The sequence below is a fragment of the Heptranchias perlo genome, chromosome 1, assembly GCF_035084215.1.
Source record: "Heptranchias perlo isolate sHepPer1 chromosome 1, sHepPer1.hap1, whole genome shotgun sequence".
In the NCBI taxonomy this organism is placed as follows: domain Eukaryota; kingdom Metazoa; phylum Chordata; class Chondrichthyes; order Hexanchiformes; family Hexanchidae; genus Heptranchias; species Heptranchias perlo.
In genome coordinates, this window is record NC_090325.1 from 151,552,575 (window position 1) to 151,569,540 (window position 16,966).

Below are 16,966 nucleotides of genomic sequence, written 5' to 3' on the forward strand. Positions count from 1 at the left end.
ATGACTAATAATTCAGCACATTCCAGAACTGCAATCTGATATTGCTGGATGTTATTGAGCAACTGCTGAAATATTTCAACTACCACTTTGTCTCATTCAAATGGGATGACAAGATCTTGGTTCAAATCTAATTGGAAGTTTGCTTTTAACCCCCGTTCTTATACAGAAAAAAAATCCAGATTAGCTTTTCTTTTTGGACATCTGGCATCATTATAATTTTAATATAATTGTTTGTGGATAACTCTAAAATGCTTAACACGTAATGAAATAGTGAAGGTTCTATGAGTTATAGTTGAATATTTTACATAGGTATATATAATGCATACCTTACCTGTTTTGCCTTACGAAACTGTCATAAAACGTAAACTATATAAATACTCTCTGAAAGCATTAGAGTTGAATCATCACAGCTGATAGCCTTCTTAGAATTGCTCTAGTAACTTGCATGCAGCTACATTCTTCTATATGAATCGTTCATGCTTAAAACGCTCACACTCTCTTCCCACCTTTCCATTCCAACAAAAAACCTTAGTTACATAGACAAAGAACAAAGACTAGATGGGTACAGATTAGATCATAAACCACAAAAGAACAGCTTGATTTACAATGGTCTCCCAAATTCCAAGATTAGATTATAGTCTCAAAGTCACAAACTTTTATTGTAATTTTAAATAGAAAATAATTCTGTTTTTTGTGCAGATAGTCCATGGAATACAAGGACAGCATCTAAGTACAAGGTGACATTCACACAAGATCAATAATTATGACATTGTTCCTGCAGGTTTACTCAATTTACATGTTATATACCAGAAATTTTCATTTGACATACACATACATATATGCCCATCTTAAACTGAGAAGTTAGCTTTGGCTGGAACAGCTAAAGGGCGAGACTTACTGATAAGAATAGCAAGCATTATATTTTAACTGGTTAATATTGTACTTTCTTTGGTATCAAAGCATTTGATATAAGCAGATACAAATGGTTCAATTACTGCTCAGTTAAAATAGGCTAATACTGAAAGATATTTACAATATAGCAATTTTCAGCTTTGATCTGCATCTATAAAATACTAAGTGGGCACCAAGGCCTTGGGTAGGCATAATATATTGTCAGAAGATGTAAGTAAACAGGAAAGACAGAAGAGAGAGTGAAAGGCCATATTCAGCAAAGTTATATAGAAAGAAACACAAAAACAGTGAGTCACTGAAATTTAAAAAAAAAACAGAAGTCAACTGAAAAAGCAATGGTCAAAAATTGCTGGAAAGGGCCATTTTTTAAAATTGCTGGAAAAGTCATTTTTTAAAACAAAGCACCTGGAAACTTACAAAAAACATCTGTTCTGGTAATCCTGGGAAACCATCTTGGTCCCCATCAAAAAACAATTCTACACAATGCCTGTACTGGAATGCTATACATGGAGAAGAATTCTGTTTAGATCAAGCATGATGATTCAGACTAGATCATACGTATGCATTTTTATGATCATTTTGATTTGATGTGCTAGAATGAGAATTAACATATTTTTAAAAACCTATACAGTACACACACATTCACACTAAACATAATTCCCCTTGATATTATTATACCTCTGTGATCTTTAGATGCAATTACTACACTAATGCATTTTAGAACCATGCATTAATACAATAAAATTTTCCCAGCTTGTCGAAACTGTACTCTTCCACTGTTAGGCCATAAATGGTTTAACCTTTTCTTCAGAGAATGTCAGATTCAGTTTGCCTCTTGAAAAGAATTTTGAAATAGAGTCTTCAAAATAAACATCACTGTTTCAATTTATCCCTGGCTTATGATTGCATAGCACATACTTACACATTATGCATTGAAGCAGAACACATTACCAGTCAGGCTGACTACTCATTTATTTAAAGTTCTTTCCCTTAACCTGGGCCTCTACATTCCAATTTCACAGCAGTCCAACCCCCACTGCTATGCTGTTCCTCGTATGGCACCACAAGTATGATCTTAATGTAGCCTGCATTCTCAGTATTGAATGAAAAGTACTTTACAATTAGTCACTAGTTATCCTTATACACTGTAGCTCTATTCTTTGTCAAGACAACAAACTTCAATACTGATGGAAGTTTATAATGAAAATAGCAGCATCAGATTAAAGGCTTTTAACAACATTTGTCAAAGCTACTATACTGCTCTCGCTATTGCTGTTACATTTTCAGGTAATAAAGTGAGCAAGAATGATGTGCATATAATGTTATGAGGGTATAAACTACATCATGGTCCAAAAAATATATCTTTCCAATGATCCAAAAATCATTCACGTTTTTCTTAAAAATTCCTATCCTTACTCAGCAAAGTGCAAGGGACAACACTGGGATGAGAATGGTCTGGAAGCTGAGATTGCGCCAGAGAATTGAAGATAACCAGAACTGACAGTGGGATATTTTGCATTTATGTTTGATGTTGTAATTGTGCTAAGTAGGTTGCGCAGACAATGTACTCTTTTGTCTGACTCCATCGCTTGGAACAAAAGACTTTAGTACATACCGAAGCCTGTTAATCAGAATGTCTGCGTGTAAATATAATCAATTTAATCAAATTTTCCTCATACAAGTGAAAAACACATTACAGTTCTTCCTCTAACTTCTTCAATGATAAAAGAGAGGTTTTCCTTTTGGCAGAAACATAAAATGTTCCAGGCTATTTTGCTTTCAGTGATTACAGTGACTTTAATAGTATCCCAGCAGATATTCAGCTGTTTCTGAACAACGTCATATACTCCTGACCGAAAGGGTTATTTAATTGAAATGATCTATTTTTCATTAAAATACACTGAGTACATTACAGACACTCGTGAAAAATATGGCTCATAACTATACACTACAATTATACATATACTGGAAATCAATACAATGAAAAGTAGATAAGATAGATACCAACACCTATCCAATCACTATCCCTGAAATGCTGACTAAACTAAAAAAACACGAATCTGAATCCCATTTCTTATGCACTATTTTAAACAAGTTAAATCATCAAATGGAGTTTGAAAGCTTTCATCATTGAGCCTCATTCTGTAAGAAGTTAAATTCTCAGACTCTTCTCATACAATGTTTATGGCAGGCATCTCCAGTAGGAAAGACAAAATCTAACTCATTCAACTAAATCACACCACCACTCGCCCTGCTTACCAAACTGATCTGCAGCCATTGTAAAAGCAGCTCATTATCTGAGCTGCACCAACAGTCACACTGATGTTTCCTGCTTTAGAAAGCAAAAATACAAAACCAAATAGAATTTCAGTGACAAACATAAAACAATTCTCTCACCTGTGCCTTTTAATCAAAGCCTAAGTTGTATCATTTTATCCAAAAGGCCTTTTTTCTAGTAGCATTTTTTATCCCAGGCAGAGTTTGGAATCTCTCCCCCTCTTCTGTTGCTGTACGTGGAGAGAGGCAAGTGAAGCCAAAATTCCATCGGACGGCTCATTTCCTGCCTTAGTGACCTGACTACCTCTACTGGCTGCAGATATGTGCAGCATATGTCGCTTGTGCATTGCTTCCGCATTCCATTTTCATGACCTCAGCTGTTGTCGGACAGCTGTTCTTCATATGTTGCCATTCAAGAAACGGCTGGTTGCTAAAGTGTTTGTCATTTTAACATACATCCACGTTCCAAGGTCAACCAAAGTGCTACCTTTGATACACAATACAGCAATCTGCACTTTAAAAAAGTGTTAATTTAATCCCCTATTTATATAACAGTACTACTACTTCCACAGACAACTATGCCATATGAATGAGTGAGCATAGATGATCCCAGAGACAACAAACACTAACTTATAAACAGTTTTATCCCCTGGCTCCAGAAACAATGCACCACAGAATGGCAAAAGTAGATGGGTTGCCTCTGGCGCTACCATTTTTTCCCTCTCATTTTGTTTGAGCTCTCAGTCTCTCTGCACAAGCCAACAATGTTATTTTCACACTCCCGACCATCACAAATCTCTCCCCTCCTCCTCCATCCCCCCCCTCCCCACCATCTTCGCACCCCCCCTTCACCGCAACCTGGCATCCCTGTGTTTGTGACTTTTCAGCATCTGCCCATGTGCAGTTGTTCCAGCAGCTCTCCCAATCCACTTCAACAACAACAATTTTTGATTTATATAGTGCCTTTAACGTAGTAAAATGTCCCAAAGGGCTTCACAAACAAAATTTGGCACCGAGCCACATAAGGAGATATTGGGCCAGAACTTGCTCCGATTGGCGTGACAAGGCTGTCTGCACATCCTGTGGACCACAAAAACACTTAACTCGTGGTTCCCGACGTCCACTTGCTCCTTCTTCAAATCTTTTGTAAGTTGTGCACTGTGACTTCAGCGCAGGTTCATTCGGATCTAAGAGAGACTGTGGGAATGGAAGCCATGCCCACAGAATCTGTCAGAGAGAAGTCACACCCCCAAGCAAGCAACTGGAAATCATTCCTTCACAGTTAACTTCTGTACATTAGTTTAAATAAAAATTTATAAAAAGCCAGGCAAATAATTTAATATAATGAAACTTGCAGAAATTAAAGGTAATTTTTTTTTTAAAATTTTTAATTTAAAAATGTTTTTCTTTAAATGATCAAAAAATAAGAGTAATATGACATTCCACATTCTTAAATTTTAATTTTTTTGTTATTTTGCAGCCATTAACAGTTATAGCGCTTTTAAAAAGTATAGGGCTGGTACCTTTTGGTGGCGAAAGTATTTTCGTTCCAGGTGGGCAGATGGGTAAGTTTATTAATGTTTAATGATTCCATCGATTGTAGTGTAGCATGTCCCTTTAATTCACAACTGTCAAACCGCTGGCGAACCAATGGGAGCAAGTTCATGATTTCCGGGTTTTAGTGCGCATGTGTGCATTCACGAACTTGCTTCCTGGATTCGCCGGCGGACAGAGAGGACAACATTGCAATGAGACGTCCCAAGGTGAGCGACTTCTGGCCCATTAGGACAGGTGAAAGAGCTAAGTTTCAAGGAGCATCTTAAAAAGGAGGAGAGAGAGGCAGAGAGGGTTAGGGACAGAATTCCAGAGCTTTGGGCCTAGGCAGCTGAAGGCACGGCTGGCAGTGGTGGAGCAATTATAATTGGGGATGCGCAAGAGGCCAGAATTGGAGGAGCCCAGTGATCCGTAGGGTTGTAGGAGGTTACAGAGATAGGGAGGGGGCAAGGCCACGGGGAGATTTGAAACCAAGGACAAGAATTTAAAAAAATCATGGGGTTGCCGGACCGGAAGCCCATGTAGGTCAGCGAGCGCAGGGGTGATGGGTGAACAGGACTTGGTGCAAGCTAGGATACAGGCAGCATAGTTTTGGATGAGCTCAAGTTTATGGAGGGTGAAAGATGGGAAGCCGACCAAGAGAGCATTGAATAGTCAAGTCTACAGGTAACAAAGACATGGAGGAGGGTTTCAGCAACAGATGATCTCAGGCAGGAGCAGAGACGGGCGATGTTACGGAGGTGGAGGTAGACGGTCTTGGTGATTGAGCGGAAGCTCATCTCAGGGTCAAATAGGACGCCATGATTGCGAACGGTCTGGTTCAGCCTCAGACAGTGGCTGGGGGGAGAGATGGAATCAGTGGCGAGGGAACGAAGTTTGTAGCGGCGACCGAAGACAGTGGCTTCGGTCTTCCCAATATTTAGTCGGAGGAAATTTCTGCTCATCCGGTACTGGATGTTGGACAAGCAGTGTGACAAATCAGAGACAGTGGAGGGGTTGAGAAAGGTGAGGTAGATCTGGGTGTCATCAGCATATATGTCGAATCGGACGCTGTTTTTCGGATGATGTTACCGAGGGGCAGCTTGTAGATAAGAAATAGGAGGGGGCCAAGGATAGATTCTTAGGAGACTCCAGAGGTATAATAGCAACCAGGTCAGATTGCAGAAGCAGTTCCACTATTTAGTACCACATCATTCAATTCCAAACTCATTCATGGGCTTCTAAGTTAAAGGTTGTCAAGTATCAACCACTAAATCCAAATTACCAACCAAAAAATGTCAACCCACTTTAGTGCCTCATCTCTCAACGCAACACCACAACTGACTGACAGAAAGGTAGAGAAGTGGAAGCCTCAGGACAAACAAATATTGAATATTTTGGCTCAGAAACTGCATTATATTTACCAAATTTTAATAAGTATATTAAAAGAAAGTTTAAGACCAAAGAATAAAATTGGGAATAAAAACAGTAAACGCTGGAAACACTCAGGTCAGGCAGCATCTGTGGAGAGAAAAACAGTTAACGTTTCAGGTCGATGACCTTCCGTCAGTTTTTATTTCAGATTGCCAGCATTTGCAGTATATTGCTTTTGTTTGAGAGTAAAATTTAGCATTAGCATTTCATTCTACAGCTTATACCATGGCTCAGTTGGTAGCACTCTCACCTTTGAGTCAGGAAGGTTGTGGGTTCAAGTCCCACTTCAGAGACTTGAGTACAAAATCCAGGCTGATACTCCAGTGCAGTACTGAGGAAGAGCTGCACTGTTGGAGGTACCGTCTTTCGGATGAGACATTAAACAGAGGCCCCATGTGCACTCTCAAGTAGACATAAAAGATCCCACAAAGAGCAGAATTCTCCCTAGTATCCTGGCCAATGTTTATCCCTCAAACAAGATCACTAAAACAGATTATCTGGTCATTATCATATTTCTGTTTGTGGGATCTTGCTGGCTGCCACGTTTCCTCATTACAAGTGACTGCACTTCAAAAGTTCTTCATTGGCTGTAAAGCACTTTGAGACATCCTGAGGTCACAAAAGGCGGTATATAACTGCAAGTTCCTTCTTCTTTCTCAGTACTACACATCTATAAATAAACACATATTTATAGATAAATACACGAGGGAGAAAGGAATAGAAGGATATGTTGATGGGGTTATGTTTGAAGGGTGGGAGGAGACTCATGTGGAGCAATAACACCGGCATGGACCTGTTGGGCCGAATGACCTGTTTCTATGCTGTACATTCTATGTAATTCTATGTAATTTTGCTTATGACATACGCCATTGCCAAAACTGTGCCTTTGGATACTTTTTGTAATTATAGCTGTGGGCATTAATTATCCAGAAAAGTGAGTAAGGTTGATAAAAATCCCTACTGACTTGATTAAAAAAAGCTTTCCAAAATCATTCATAAAGCAATTGTAAACAATTTTACAACACCAAGTTATAGTCCAGCAATTTTATTTTAAATTCACAAGCTTTCGGAGGCTTCCTCCTTCGTCAGGTGAACGATGTGAAAATGAAATCCTCGAAATGAAATCGCATTTATAATTCACAGAACAATGCTTGGTGAGTACAGACAGTTTTTTCAACTGCCCGTTGCCAAGGCAATCAGTGTGCAGACAGACAGGTGTTACCTGCCGGGTCTCACAGAATATACAAATCACAAAAAAAAACAACAAACAAAAAAAAAACAGAGATAGAAACATAGAAAAGACAGCAACTGACCCGTTATATTAAAAACAGATAACATTTGTTCGCTGGTGGGGTAACGTGTAGCGTGACATGAACCCAAGATCCCGGTTGAGGCCGTCCTCATGGGTGCGGAACTTGGCTATCAATTTCTGCTCGACGATTTTGCGTTGTCGTGTGTCTCGAAGGCCGCCTTGGAGTACGCTTACCCGAAGGTCGGTGGATGAATGTCCATGACTGCTGAAGTGTTCCCCGACTGGGAGGGAACCCTCCTGTTTGGCGATTGTTGCGCGGTGTCCGTTCATCCGTTGTCGCAGCGTCTGCATGGTCTCGCCAATGTACCATGCTCTGGGGCATCATTTCCTGCAATGTATGAGGTAGACAACGTTGGCCAAGTCACAGGAGTATGAACCATGCACCTGGTGGGTGGTGTCCTCTCGTGTGATGGTGGTATCTGTGTCGATGATCTGGCATGTCTTGCAGAGGTTACCGTGGCAGGGTTGTGTGGTGTCGTGGACGCTGTTCTCTTGAAAGCTAGGTAATTTGCTGCGAACGATGGTCTGTTTGAGGTTGGGTGGCTGTTTAAAGGCAAGTAGTGGAGGTGTGGGGATGGCCATAGCGAGGTGTTCGTCGTCATTGATGACATGTTGAAGGCTGCGGAGAACATGGCGTAGTTTCTCCGCTCCGGGGAAGTACTGGACGACGAAGGGTACTCTGTTGGTTGCGTCCCGTGTTAGTCTTCTGAGGAGGTCTATGCGATTTTTCGCTGTGGCCCGTCGGAACTGTCGATCGATGAGTCGAGCGTCATATCCCGTTCTTACTAGGGCGTCTTTCAGCGTCTGTAGGTGTCCATCGCGTTCCTCCTCATCTGAGCAGATCCTGTGTATTCGCAGGGCCTGTCCATAGGGGATGGCCTCTTTGACGTGGTTAGGGTGGAAGCTGGAAAAGTGTAGCTTCCTCCTCGTCTGAGCAGGCCCTGCGAATACACAGGGTCTGCTCAGACGAGGAGGAACGCGATGGACACCTACAGACGCTGAAAGACGCCCTCGTAAGAACGGGATATGACGCTCGACTCATCGATCGACAGTTCCGACGGGCCACAGCAAAAAATCGCATAGACCTCCTCAGGAGACTAACACGGGACGCAACCAACAGAGTACCCTTTGTCGTCCAGTACTTCCCCGGAGCGGAGAAACTACGCCATGTTCTCCGCAGCCTTCAACATGTCATCAATGAGGACAAACACCTCGCTATGGCCATCCCCACACCTCCACTACTCGCCTTTAAACAGCCACCCAACCTCAAACAGACCATCGTTCGCAGCAAATTACCTAGCTTTCAAGAGAACAGTGTCCACGACACCACACAACCTTGCCACGGTAACCTCTGCAAGACATGCCAGATCATCGACACAGATACCACCATCACACGAGAGGACACCACCCACCAGGTGCATGGTTCATACTCCTGTGACTCGGCCAACGTTGTCTACCTCATACGTTGCAGGAAATGATGCCCCAGAGCATGGTACATTGGCGAGACCATGCAGACGCTGCGACAACGGATGAACGGACACCGCGCAACAATCGCCAAACAGGAGGGTTCCCTCCCAGTCGGGGAACACTTCAGCAGTCATGGACATTCATCCACCGACCTTCGGGTAAGCGTACTCCAAGGCGGCCTTCGAGACACACGACAACGCAAAATCGTCGAGCAGAAATTGATAGCCAAGTTCCGCACCCATGAGGACGGCCTCAACCGGGATCTTGGGTTCATGTCACGCTACACGTTACCCCACCAGCGAACAAATGTTATCTGTTTTTAATATAACGGGTCAGTTGCTGTCTTTTCTATGTTTCTACCTCTCTATCTCTGTTTTTTTTTTGTTTGTTGTTTTTTTTTTGGTGATTTGTATATTCTGTGAGACCCGGCAGGTAACACCTGTCTGTCTGCACACTGATTGCCTTGGCAACGGGCAGTTGAAAAAACTGTCTGTACTCACCAAGCATTGTTCTGTGAATTATAAATGCGATTTCATTTCGAGGATTTCATTTTCACATCGTTCACCTGACGAAGGAGGAAGCCTCCGAAAGCTTGTGAATTTAAAATAAAATTGCTGGACTATAACTTGGTGTTGTAAAATTGTTTACAATTGTCAACCCCAGTCCATCACCGGCATCTCCACATCATTCATAAAGCAGTATGAAGTTTAATAATTACAAAGTGTTCAAATGATCAAGATAATGTTTTTATTCTCAATGACATGGTAAATGGGTCACTGAATTAGGAACATATTGGAAAGAGTCTGACAACACCAATTTTATTGAGTCCAAAGAAAACTAAAGCAGAATTAAGGTCACTGAAATGACTTTCTGAATGTTTAACAAAAATTAAGACATAGCTATAAATCTGGATACTTTATCCAAACACAAAAAAAAACAGCAGCTCATTGATCATCGATGGAGGCAACTAGGTCATATCATGTAACTGATATATTAAAATCTCTATAATTTATTCAAGTTGTGGTGACAATTTTATGATTACATACATACATAACTTCCAGGATACCATATGCAGAAAGTGCTTTATGAGAGAAATGCGTTGAAAATGTAATTAAAATACTGTAGTATTTTAAGGCTGATGCTATACTGCACTACTGGTGTGAGATAGACAGCTGCAGTGTGCTTTTTGCAACCAGCAGCCCATAAGTAAAACTGAGGGGTGATTGTTCAACCATCAAAGGTGCGAAACGCGATCCTAAACCGCCGCACACGTGCCCACTTTTACGGCGGCAGGTATCGTGGCATCCGAGTGTCCCGCCGTGGAGAGGCGGGACACTTAATTAACAAATTTAAATCGGGCTCCCACAGTGCAATTGGGATTTAAATCTCACTGCGGCTGCGCGGGTTTCCTCGGAGTTGGGAAACCCAGCAGTAAAAGGGAGGCAGGAGCTGCTAGCTCCACAAGGTAAGTGTCTTTTTCAGCACTGCTTGTGGGCCAAAAGGAGGAGGAGTGCTCCCTGTGGCCCCTCAGGGAAGCGTTCTGCCTCCCCTGCGCAAATCGGGGCCTCTCTCTCCCCCACCATTCCCGATCACCGACCTCCTACCCCCCCTTCCAGCCCCGATGTCCTGTCATTTCCCCCCCTACCGTGATGTCTAATCACCCACCACCCTGTTGTCCTCTCTTTCCTCCCCCCACCCCACAATAGCCAACCTTCCCCCCCTCCCGATTGCCAGGGACCGTCCCCAATGGTCCCCAGCTGCGGCCTCCTGCTGCTGGTTTTTCCTTCCGGCCACCGGCCAGGCCGTCATTTTGGCCAGCTGCCGGTTGGGAAACGGATCCAAAAAAAACGATAATGTGGTCCTGCCATTATGTCCGGCAGGACCTCCGCACCCTCAGCCTTGCCGAGTTCTTTGGCCGTTTTTGGCCTCCCCACCTCCTCGTAAATATTGGGGCCATAATGTCAGTTTTGTGTCACAGCAAAACCTTTTCCACTTTGCAATACAGCAAAAATAACAGCTTAAGATGCAGTTATGTTAACAACAGCTGGCTTTATAGATATTTGCAAAGAGATACACTGCTTTCATATGGTCATAGTCATTTTCTGTTCCATTCCAATTTTCTGTGGCATTGTCAGTAAATTCCCCTTTTCCTGGAAGCAGTGACAATGTAGTTAAATCAAATAATCTAGTGCAAGACTTGGAACAATATATAATCTCTTGTTGAAGTTCTGAGTTATCCAATGACTGCTTTTCTTATTTATTTGTTATTGAGATGTGGGCAACACTGCCAAGGTTACATTTATTGCCCACCTCTAGTTGTCCTGTGAAGGCGATAGCGGCCCTTCTTCTTGAACCACTGCAATCGTTCTGGTGATGGTGCTCCCACAGTGACCCAGAAACCATGGGGCAAAAATCACTTCTGAAATAATGGTGAGCTCAACAGTGTTCTCCATTGTTAGTGGCAAAATGGAGGAGCAAGTTCCAGTGTTCGCACATGCGCAGTGAAAGGCGGAAATCCGGAACTTGCTCCTACTGGTTCGCCAGCGATATGACAGCTTCGAATTAAAGGGACATCGCATGCTGCAATCAGAGAAATCATTGAAAAAGTGCAAACTTGCTTATCTGCCCAGCTGGAAAGTAACTAATTATGCCACCAAACAGGTATGCTTAACAATACATGTCTAAACTAAGTTTTAGTGTAAGTCTTAATGACTGCCAAAAATGTAGAGTCTCATTACTCATTTTAATAGTTTTTGGTCATTAAAAAAATTTTTAAATTAAAAATGTTAAAATTAAAAATATATTTTTTAAAACTTTCCTCTTCTGTCTCTTTTATTTAATTCAACTATTTCTTACCATCTCTTATCGCTGTCAATAACTTTTTATATTGATTTAAAATGTACCTTTCACTTCCTGGTTTAACGTTCCTAGCCTGCAGTGAACACAGATTATCAAAAATGCTACAATCTGATTGGTCAAGGGGAGAGACTGATCCTCTCGCTTCTCCCAAGGTCCTAATCTTGGCCTGATCTGAAGTTGCGCTGTTCTCCGCTTCCTATTCAACTAAGTGCCCGAAGAAAAGACCACGGTACGTTTGTGGGTTAGTATAAATCTATGGAGCGGCGAGGAATGTTGATTAACGGCTTCCAGCGATTTCTACCCCAATGAAGGAATGGCAATATATGTCCATGTCAGGAAGGGTTCTTGGAGGTGATGTTATGTCCACGGCACTGCTATTCTCGTCCTCGGTGGCACAGGTCGCAGGACTAGAAGTTGCTGTTGAAGTAACCTTGGCGAGTTGCTGTGGTGCAGTCTGCAGCATTTTCAACAGTTACAGTGGGCTCGTGGTGGTGGGGGCTGTTATCTGAACTTTTGACCTTGACAGGTTTAATTCATACTGTAGCTAAGCCAAATAACCACAATGTAACACGATTTGTTCTTCATATTTCTGAAACTAAAGGCTCTCGTTTCAGAAGATTAAGTTATCCAATGTAATCAAAAGGAGCTGCAACAACACTGGTTTAGTTATCAGCAAGTGTCCCATCCAACATAAATGCCATGAGACACAAGTGGTCTTTGTTTAAACTGATACAATCATAAAGCAAAAAAAAATTCCTTATTTGGCCTGCATCTCAAAAGGTCTCAATTCAAATTGATGTCTGCTTAAGTCCTTTGGGAAAAAACAGCTTTATTGGGAAAAAGCAGAGATGTATGTAGGCTTTGCAGTTAGGGTTTGAATTTAAATCTCCTTAAAGACAGCATTTCCCCCTGCATAACTACTGCCATCACTAGAAATTTTCTTTCCCACAGCAGTATCATTTTAAATACTACTTCTCGTTCTTTCAGAAGATTATCTTCAGCTGCAATTCATGTCGAAGAAATTCATGCGGACCTGGGGGGGGGGGGCGGGGCGGGACCTGGAGGAGCTGCAGGGGCGGGACCTGGAGGGGCGGGACCTGGAGGGGCGGTGTGGAAAACCATGAAGACCATATTAATGTAGAAATACGTGAACAGTTACTTGACCATAAAAAAGAGAAAAGCATGATGGGTATTTGATCAATGTTAACTCCTTGACTCCCATACATAGGGTAGTTACAATTTCACACACACACACACAGAAAGACACAATTGTCCTTGGTACGTTGATAATTAAGTTGGCTGTCCAGGTGCTTGGTACTGTCTGGCCTCCCCCCCCTCCCCCTTTACAGATAAGGGTATTGCTGGCTTATAATATAATGAGAATACAGTTTCTTGAGCGGCCATGTAGCCTTGATTCTGACTTCAGCCCTGTGATTAACCAGCTTTGGAATTTAGGGAGGTGTTGTTCTCGAGCCTGCGAAGCCTGCTACGTGCCAAAACAGGAATGAGCTATGGAGTCCAGAGGAGGCAGGCTCCCTGCTTGATTGACTAACCACTTGAACCAATGAGAGTGTACATGTACGCCCATATTCAATGATAGACAGACATTACTGAATTAACTGTATAAAAGATAACGGCTTTCTTTGTTCGAGGAAGAGGTGGTTCTAACCATTGCTTGGAACACAGCTTCCCTTGAGCTCAAGTTTCTTTTAATAAATTCTTACTTGTCTGAAAATAAGTGTTTGGAGTTAATGCATTGTATATAAGGGGTAATTAAGTTTTCGGGGGCGGGACCTGGAGGAGCGGGCGGGGGCGGGACCTGGAGGAGCGGGCGGGGGCAGGACCTCGAGGAGCGGGCGGGGGCGGGACCTGGAGGAGCAGGCGGGGGCGGGACCTGGAGGAGCAGGCGGGGGCGGGACCTGGAGGAGCAGGCGGGGGCGGGACCTGGAGGAGCGGGCGGGGGATCTTCTCGAGACAGTCGATGGGAATTGAAAAAAAAATCAAGGCGTGACGTCACAGGACAGCAGGTAGGTGATTGGCTGGTAAGTATTCCAGCTTTTTCTTTTCTCCGAGTAAGGGAAGTGGGTAAAATTAAAGAGTTGGAAGCATAAAATTGCCGTTAAGCTAATTAAATTTAATAACTTAAACTAGTTTATTAACCAGATTAATAAAACTGTAAATAACCGATTGAATAAAACCTTTTAAAAGCTAATTATCATTGGATCGCCGGAGCGGATAAAGAGCGAAGTAAGAAAACCTAAAGTGATGTCAGCAAAAGGAAAGGAGTTGAATGATTGGTAGCTGGTGAGTGTTTCTCTTTCTGGGGAGTTCTTTTTTTTCTCTTTTTTTAAGGCTTCGTTTATTTTCAGTTACGTTTAGTTAATAATGTAATAAATTGAGGCATTGCAGGGCACCTCAGTCTTGTCGAATGCACACCTTCTGCCATTTGGGAACTCCAGGACGCTTCCCGTGTCCTGGACAGCCACAGGTGCAGGAAGTGTTGTCAGCTGGAGGAGCTCGAGCTCCGAGTTTCGGAGCTTGAGCAACAGCTGGCGTCACTGCAGTGCAGTGCATCCACGAGGCTGAGACCTGCGTGGATAGCACGTTTCTGGAGGTAGTCACCCCGCAGCTTAAGAGAGTGCAGGCAGAGAGGGACTGGGTGACCGTCAGACAGACAAGGAGGACCAGACAGGTAGTTCAGGAGTCCCCTGAGGGCATCTCACTCTCCAACCAGTATTCAGTTCTGAATCCTGGTGAGGAAAAGGGTTCTTCTGCGGAGTGCAGCCAGAGCCAAGACTATAGCACCATGGGTGGCTCAGCTGTACACGGAAGCCAGTCTTCGGCCAATTCGATTCACCCCACGTGATATCAAGAAACGGCTGAGTGCACTGGATACAGCAAAGGCTATGGGCCCCGACAACATCCCAGCTTTAGTGCTGAAGACTTGTGCTCCAGAACTAGCTGCGCCTCTAGCCAAGCTGTTCCAGTACAGCTACAACACTGGCATCTACCCGACAATGTGGAAAATTGCCCAGGTATGTCCTGTCCACAAAAAGCAGGACAAATCCAATCCGGCCAATTACCGCCCCATCAGTCTACTCTCAATCATCAGTAAAGTGATGGAAGGTGTCGTCGACAGTGCTATCAAGCGGCACTTACTCACCAATAACCTGCTCACCGATGCTCAGTTTGGGTTCCGCCAGGACCACTCGGCTCCAGACCTCATTACAGCCTTGGTCCAAACATGGACAAAAGAGCTGAATTCCAGAGGTGAGGTGAGAGTGACTGCCCTTGACATCAAGGCAGCATTTGACCGAGTGTGGCACCAAGGAGCCCTAGTAAAATTGAAGTCAATGGGAATCAGGGGGAAAACTCTCCAGTGGCTGGAGTCATACCTAGCACAAAGGAAGATGGTAGTGGTTGTTGGAGGCCAAGCATCTCAGCCCCAGGACATTGCTGCAGGAGTTCCTCAGGGCAGTGTCCTGGGCCCAACCATCTTCAGCTGCTTCATCAATGACCTTCCCTCCATCATAAGGTCAGAAATGGGGATGTTCGCTGATGACTGCACAGTGTTCAGTTCCATTCGCAACCCCTCAAATAATGAAGCAGTCCGAGCCCGCATGCAGCAAGACCTGGACAACATCCAGGCTTGGGCTCATAAGTGGCAAGTAACATTCACGCCAGACAAGTGCCAGGCAATGACCATCTCCAACAAGAGAGAGTCCAACCACCTCCCCTTGACATTCAACGGCATTACCATTGCCGAATCCCCCACCATCAACATCCTGGGGGTCACCATTGACCAGAAACTTAACTGGACCAGCCATATAAATACTGTGGCTACGAGAGCAGGTCAGAGGCTGGGTATTCTGCGGCGAGTGACTCACCTCCTGACTCCCCAAAGCCTTTCCACCATCGACAAGGCACAAGTCAGGAGTGTGATGGAATACTCTCCACTTGCCTGGATGAGTGCAGCTCCAACAACACTCAAGAAGCTCGACACCATCCAAGATAAAGCAGCCCGCTTGATTGGCACCCCATCCACCACCCTAAACATTCACTCCCTTCACCACCGGCGCACTGTGGCTGCAGTGTGCACCATCCACAGAATGCACTGCAGCAACTCGCCAAGGCTTCTTCGACAGCACCTCCCAAACCCACGACCTCTACCACCTAGAAGGACAAGAGCAGCAGGTGCATGGGAACAACACCACCTGCACGTTCCCCTCCAAGTCACACACCATCCCAACTTGGAAATATATCGCCGTTCCTTCATTGTCGCTGGGTCAAAATCCTGGTACTCCCTTCCTAACAGCACTGTGGGAGAACCGTCACCACACGGACTGCAGCGGTTCAAGAAGGCGGCTCACCACCACCTTTTCAAGGGCAATTAGGGATGGGCAATAAATGCTGGCCTCGCCAGCGACGCCCACATCCCGTGAACGAATAAAAAAAAAAGGAAATCAATAGTGATAGGGGATTCTATAGTTAGGGGAACAGACAGGTGTTTCTGCCGCCGCAGATGTGATTCCAGATGTTGCCTCCCTGGTGCCAGGGTCAAGGATGTCACTGAGCAGCTGCAGAAGATGCTGGAGGGGGAGGGTGAACAGCCAGAGGTCGTGGTCCATATCAGTACCAATGACATAGGTAGAGAGGGATGAGGTCCTGCAGGCAGATTTTAAGGAGTTAGGATAGAGATTAATAAGCAGGACCTCAAAAGTAGTAATCTCCGGATTACTCCCCATGCCATGCGCTAGCGAAAATAGAAATAGGAGGATAGAGCAGATAAATGGGTGGCTGGAGATGGTGCAGGAGGGAGGGCTTCAGATTCTTGTGGCACGAGGACCAGTACAGTGCGGATGGGTTGCACATCAATGGAGCTGGGACCAATGTCCTCGCGGGGAGGTTCGCTAATGCTGTGGCCGAGGGGGGGGTTAAACTCGTTTGGTGGGGGATGGGCACCAAGATGTAGCATTGGGAAGGAGAAACAAGGTGCACAAGGAGTGCACCTTGTTTCTCCTTCCCAATGCACTATAATAAGAAATAGTACCTTATTAAGTGGGAACAGACTGAGACAGTGCCAGAAAATCTAAGATTGGTTTACAGTGCATGTGTGTAAACATATGAAGCACGGTAAACAAGGCTGGTGAGCTGCAGGCGCGAACAGCCACA

At 44.0% G+C, this 16,966-nt stretch overlaps 1 protein-coding gene across 5 annotated transcripts in view; it reads right to left on the reverse strand.

Annotated features, from left to right (window-relative positions):
• The window catches only part of rapgef2b (Rap guanine nucleotide exchange factor 2b), a 565,137-nt gene that overhangs the window by 339,805 nt on the left and 208,366 nt on the right, over positions 1 to 16,966 (reverse strand). Inside the window, exon 1 of one of the 5 annotated variants that reach the window (XM_067992614.1) lies at positions 3,310 to 3,468. The exons of the other annotated variants lie outside the window; for them this stretch is intronic. The gene's annotated coding sequence lies outside the window, so the exon portion shown is untranslated. Of the gene's footprint in view, positions 1 to 3,309; positions 3,469 to 16,966 lie in introns of those variants that run through there. 5 annotated transcript variants of the gene reach the window in all.